This window comes from Paramormyrops kingsleyae, chromosome 6, assembly GCF_048594095.1.
Source record: "Paramormyrops kingsleyae isolate MSU_618 chromosome 6, PKINGS_0.4, whole genome shotgun sequence".
Taxonomy (NCBI): domain Eukaryota; kingdom Metazoa; phylum Chordata; class Actinopteri; order Osteoglossiformes; family Mormyridae; genus Paramormyrops; species Paramormyrops kingsleyae.
This window is the reverse complement of record NC_132802.1, coordinates 3,426,349-3,432,955: the sequence shown is the minus strand read 5'-3', so window position 1 is coordinate 3,432,955 and position 6,607 is coordinate 3,426,349.

The following is a 6,607-nucleotide window of genomic DNA, read 5'->3' as shown; positions in this document are numbered from 1 at the left end:
GGAAATGCTTCTATGATAAGATAATACCTGACATTTTGAACATTGACTTTGATATGTTGATTAAGGTACGATAAAGGGAAGAGGGTAGATGAGAAACAGAAGGGACATGTGGTGACTAGCTGTTGGAAGAAATTGCAATTGTTGCACTGTACACAGCCTGAAGTATCTCTGAACTTTGATACATTTCTAAAAGTGAAATGAAATGAAAATGTCAATAATCTTTGAAGGTTTGATGAAAAATAAAGAAATTTCAGCTGCATTAACTGAGTATATTTTGACAGTGGCAGAAGCGCCCCCGTTTAACCGAATGTCACCAAAGTTAGATGGTCTATTCATAGTCCAGTGCTACAGAAGTGAGTCAAATTTTGTGAGAATTCGATGAAGTATGAATGAGGTTTAGCAGACTTAATGAATACGGTATGGAAATAGTGAGGCCAGCAGGTGGAGTTAGCGCTACATTTGATAATTGGTAGTATGCAGTCCCTGGTGTGGCAGTTTGACTACTGCCATTAGCAGAAGCAGCCTTAGTACAACAATATAAGATACAATATATAACCATTTGCTGAAGTGCCTCAGCCCAAAAGAATTTGTTTTTTGTGTCAGATGGTCTAAGTAGACGGTAGAAATAGGCACCTGCATAACTAATATTTTAAGTCTAGATCATACAAGTTAAGCTTACTTTACAGTACCTCAGTGAACACATGCTGTCTTGTATATTAAAAAAACAACAGTGGCTTACTGCATTTGTAAAGTATTCTTCTAGACATGAGAAGCCCTGAAAGAATTTAATGCCATTAATGAAATACAGGACGAACTCCACCTGCTGGCTAATGTATAAAAAAAAATCCAAAAAACTGCAATATAAATAGAGCACCATCTCCACCTACTGGCCAATTTAATACAAAAAAGCAAAAAATCTGCAATATATACTGCCTGGCTTATAATTAAAATCTGATAATTTTCTATAAGTCAAATAGCAGAAAAATGAAAGGAGCTTAATAATATGGACTGAGGTGAAGGGAAAGTTAATTCCTTTAAAGTATTATGAAGGATATTTCAGCTGAATTAGCCAAGGTAGGTATTAGACATACTAGGAAAGTGGCTGTACCGCTCCAGATTGACTGATCGCCACCAAACTTGGAAGATTTGTCTGTAGTCCAGTCATACAGAAGTGAATCAAATTTTGTAAGGATCAGATGAAGCATGCCAGAGATTTAGCTGTTTGAATGAAATGGGAATGGAAATGGTGTGGCCAGAAGGTGTAGTCAGCGCTCCATTTTAGAAATGATATTAAATGCTTTCTGACTTTCTCATTTGTAAATGAAGTCTGATAATGTTGTATAAGGCAAATTGGTGAAAAATGAAAGGAAATTAAAAATATGGACTAAGGTGAAGGGAAAGGTAACAATTCTTTGAAGGTTTCATGAGGAATAAGGGCATTTCAGCTGAATCTGTTAAGGTGGCTCTTAGACATAATACAACATTGGCTGTAGTGCCCCCATTTGCCCGATCACCACCAAACATAGATGGTCTGTCTGTAGTCCACTCCTGCAGGAGACAGTCAAATTTTGTGAAGATTGGGAGAAGCATGCCTGAGATTTAGCTGTTTGAATGAAATGGAAATGGTGTGGCCAGCAGGTGGAGTCAACGCTCCATTTTAGAAATGCTATTTAATACTTTTAGGCCTTCTCATGTTTAAATTAATTCTGATAATGTTCTGAGGCAAATGGGTGAAAAATGAACAGAAATTAAAATATGGACCTAGTTGAAGGGAAAGCAAACAATTCTTTGAATGTTTGAAGAGAAATAAGGACATTCCAACTGAATTTGCTAAGGTGGGTCTTAGAAATATATAGACAGTGGCTGTAGCTCCCCCATTTGACCGATCGGCACTAAAGTTGGAAGGTCTGTCTGTGGTCTATGGTTACATTAGCTGGTCAAATTTTATGAGGATTGGATGAAGAATGCCTCAGATTTAGCTGTTTGATTGAAATGAGCATGGAAATGGTGCAGGTTTGGTGTAGTTGGTGGCCATAGCATACAGGTAGGTCAAGTTATTTTTATAAATTATCCATAAGGGCCGTGTCATGATTGATCTACTACCAGAATGACCTTCTTGGGCTGGACATTGTAGTAGTTATAGCAATATGTTATTTATTAAGTTTTTAAATGTCACAAGGGAATGCAAATGACAATCATTAGGCATTGCATATTTCTTGATTTGGCATAACTAAGAGAACTTGCAATACAAAAGATTTCAACCAGTCATATGTCACTGGAACAGAAATGAGATAAATGTACAGTAAGTTGTACTGATTTTGCAGGTTTATAAAGACATGTTATATTGCTGTAGCGCCCCCGTTTGACTGATCGGCACCAAATTTGGAAGGTCTGTCTGTAGTCCACTGATACAGAAGGGAATCAAATTTTGTTAGGATTGGATGAAGCATGCCAGAGATATAACTGTTTGATTGAAATGGGCATGGAAATCATTTGGCCAGCAGGTGGAGTCAACACTCCATTTTAGAAATGCTATTTAAAACTTTTAGGCCTTCTCATGTGTAAATGAAGTCTGATAATGTTCTATGAGGCAAATGGGTGAAAAATGAACAAAAATTAAAAATATGGACCTAGTTGAAGGGAAAGGGAACAAATCTTTGAATATTTGATGAGAAATAAGGACATTTCAGCTGAATTTGCTAAGGTGGGTCTTACACATATATGCACATTAGCTGTAGCGCCCCCATTTGACTGATCGGCACCAAATTTGGAGGGTCTGTCTGAGGTGCAGTGGTACATTAGTGGGTCAAATTTCGTGAAGATCATATGAAGTATACCTCATATTTAGCTGTTTGATTGAAATGAGCATGGAAATGTGGTAGGTTCAGTGTGGCTGGTGGCCATACTGTACAGGCAGGTGAAGCTATCTTTATAAATTATACATAAGGGCAGTGTCCTGATTGATCTACTACCAGAAAGACCTACTTTGGCTAGACATTGTAGTAGTTATAGTAATATGTTATTTATTAAGTTTTTAAATATCACAAGGTAATTCAAATGACTATTATGGACTATCTTGATTTAGCATGACTAACAGAACTTGCAGGACAAAAGATTTTAACGAGTAATATGTCACTTTATCAAAAATGACAACAATGCAACTTGAACTGATTTTGCAGGTTTATACAGACATGTTATATTGCTGTAGTGCCCCTGTTTGACTGATTGGCATGAAAATTGGAGGGCCCTTCCCCAGTAATGTCCTACAATATATATTTAAGTTTTGTGATGATTGGCTGAGGCACGCCTCAGATATAGCTGTCTGATTGAAATGGGTGTGGCACCAGTATGGTGTGGGTGTGGCTGGTGGCCATACCACATGGAAAGTTTCAGATTTTTTTAATATTTCTTTATAAGGACTGTCTCCTGATTAAAATGATCACAGAAATATGAAGGTTTGGTGAAAATCCAAGGAGGTTAAGAAAAAGTACTGTTTTAAGACTTTTACAAAATAGGCAAAAATGGCAAGAGATATGATGAAGTTCTTTATGCCATTAAATTTGTCATGAGCTAGTGGATAGCGTAAACAACAATTGTCAATTTTATAATTAACAGTTCAGGAGAAATAGGCAGAAATGTGCTGTAGCGCCCCCATATGGCAGACTGACATGTCCATTACAGGGTGGGTTCAGGGTCAGAGTACAAATGTAGAACCCAAATTTGGTTTGGATTGCTCATTGTTTAGCCAGTCAAATGGCTGGTTGATTTTGATTGGCTAATGGTGGCCAGGATTTTACAACTAATGACTGCCATGATACTTGTCTGACCTCAGGCTTGTACGTAGTACATATCTGCCAAATTTCAATTAGATTGGTCAAAGCAGTCAGGAGATATCAGCAGTTTTTAGTTGTAGCGCCCCCTATTGACGAAATGTGGGCTGCATTGTATGGTCACCCCATAATAGAGCAGGGAGGTTGGATTCTAAGTTTGGTTCAGGTAGGCAAAGGTATGGAGAAGTTATAGCAGTCAGACTGAAATAGGCCAAATTTAGGTGTGATTTGGGCGTGGCTAGTGGCCATAAAATAGACAAATGTCAGACTTTCTTGAACAGCTTTTGATCAGGTCAGTGGACTGATCGGTTTGACACCTCATTTGTCTGATTTGGTCCAACAGTGTAGGACTTGAAGGCAGAAGCCAGTTTCACAAATTATGCAAATTAGCAAAAAATCTAAGTAGGTGGAGCTTCATAGTCCAAATGGCAAGTTGGTAGAGCAAAGCTGTCTGTATCAGCAGAAAAAATAAATTCAATTGTAGGACTAATAGGACAGGAGATATGGACTGAAACGCGTTGAGGGGCGCTAGAGCGCCCCCATCTGGCTGACAGGACTGGGTCAGAGAATCTGAGTAGCGGGTAGGAATTGACATCATCTTACCAAGTTTGGTTGGTCTAGCTCTTACGGTTTAGGCTGTACATTCAGTTTTAGGGCAGGAAAAAAATAATAATAATAATAATAATAATAATAATAATAAAGATAACTGCAAGCAGTGACAATCGGGTCCAAAGCTAATGGAAAGAAGCAATGAAGAGGAAAGAAGTGAATGGCATAAAATTAGAAGTTCACTAATTATTTGAAATGAAGTACAGACTGTAATTGATGAGCAATGCATTTAAATTGGCAGAGAATATGAAATGCTACTATGAGATGATATCTAACATTTAAACATTACCTTGGAAATGTTTATCAAGGTACGATAAAGGGAAAAAGGTAGATGAGAAACAGAAGGGAAATGTGGTGACTAGCTGTTGGAGAAATATTGCAATTGCTGCAGTGTACACAGGCTGAAGTAACATTGAAGTTTGATAGATTTCTAAAAGTTAAATGGCAGGAATATATGAGATTAAAAATATGGACTTAGATGAAGGGAAAGGTGATTAATATTTAAATGTTTAAATAAACAATAAGGAGATGTCAGCTGCATTAACCAAGGTTGGTCTTAGACATATTATGACGGTGGCTAAATTGGAAACGAAGTACAGACTGTAACGGATGGCCAATGCATTTAAATAGACAGAAAGTAGTTAAATGGTAGATGAGAAAGAACGGACATGTGGTGATTAGCTGTTGGAAAAATTGACATTGGTGTAGTGTACATCACTGAAGTTTGATACACAGGAAAGTGAAAGCAATTTAATAATATGGACTGAGATGAAGGGAAAGGTGATTAATATTTCAATATTTGAAGAGAGATAAGCTAATTTCAGCTGCATTAACCAAGGTTGATGTGTGACATATAAGGACAGTGGCTAAATTGGAAATGAAGTACAGACTGTAACTGATGGTCAATGCATTTAAATAGTCATAAAGTAGGAAATGCTTCTCTGATAAGATGATACCTGACATTTTGAACATTACCGTAGAAATGTTGATTAAGGTATGATAAAGGGAACAGGGTAGATGAGAAACAGAAGGGAAATGTGGTGACTAGCTGTTGGAGAAATATTGCAATTGCTGCAGTGTACACAGGCTAAAGTAACATTGAAGTTTGATAGATTTCTAAAAGTCAAATGGCAGGATTGTATAAGCAGATTAAAAATATGGACTTAGAGGAAGGGAAAGGTGATTAATATTTAAATCTTTAAATAAACAATAAGCAGATTTCAGCTGCATTAACCAAGGTTGGTCTTAGACATATTAAGACAGTGGCTGTATTGGAAATGAAGTACAGACTGTAAATGATGGCCAATGCATTGAAATAGTCAGAAAGTAGGAAAATGGTAGATGAGAAAGAACGGACATGTGGTGACTAGCTGTTGGAAAAAATTGAAATTGCTGCAGTGTACATCACTGAAGTTTGATGCATTTCTAAAAGTCTAATGGCAGGAAAATGAAAGTAATTTAAAAATATAGACTAAGATGAAGGGAAAGGTGATTATCTTACAGTATTTGATGATAAATAAGGAAATTTCAGCTGCATTAGCCAAGGTGGGTCTTAGACATATTTAGACAGTGGCCGTAGTGCCCCCATTTGACCAATCAGCACGAAAGGTGGAGGGTCTGTCTGTGGGCCAGTGATAAATCAGTGGGTTAAATTTTGAGGGGATTGGATGAAGCATGCCAGAGATATAGCTGTTTGATTGAAATGGGCATGGAAATGGTTTGGCCAGCAGGTGGAGTCAGCGCTCCATTTTAGAAATGCTCTTTAATATTTTCAGACCTCCTTAAGTGTAAATGAAGTCTGATAATGTTGTATAAGGCAAATTGGTTAAAAATGAAAGGAAATTAAAAATATGGACTGAGGTGAAGGGAAAGGTAACAATTCGCTGAAGGTTTTATGAGAAAGAAGGATATTTCAGCTTAATTTGCTAAGGTTGGTCTTAGACATATATAGACAGTAGCTGTAGTGCCCCTATTTGACTGATCGGCACCAAATTTGCAGGGTCTGTCTGAGGTCCAGTGGTACATTAGTGGGTCAAATTTGTTGATGATCAGATGAAGTCTGCCTCAGATATAGCTGTTTGATTGAAATGAGCATGGAAATGGTGCAGGTTTGGTGTAGTTGGTGGCCATAGCACACAGATTGGTCAAGTTATTCTTATATATTATCG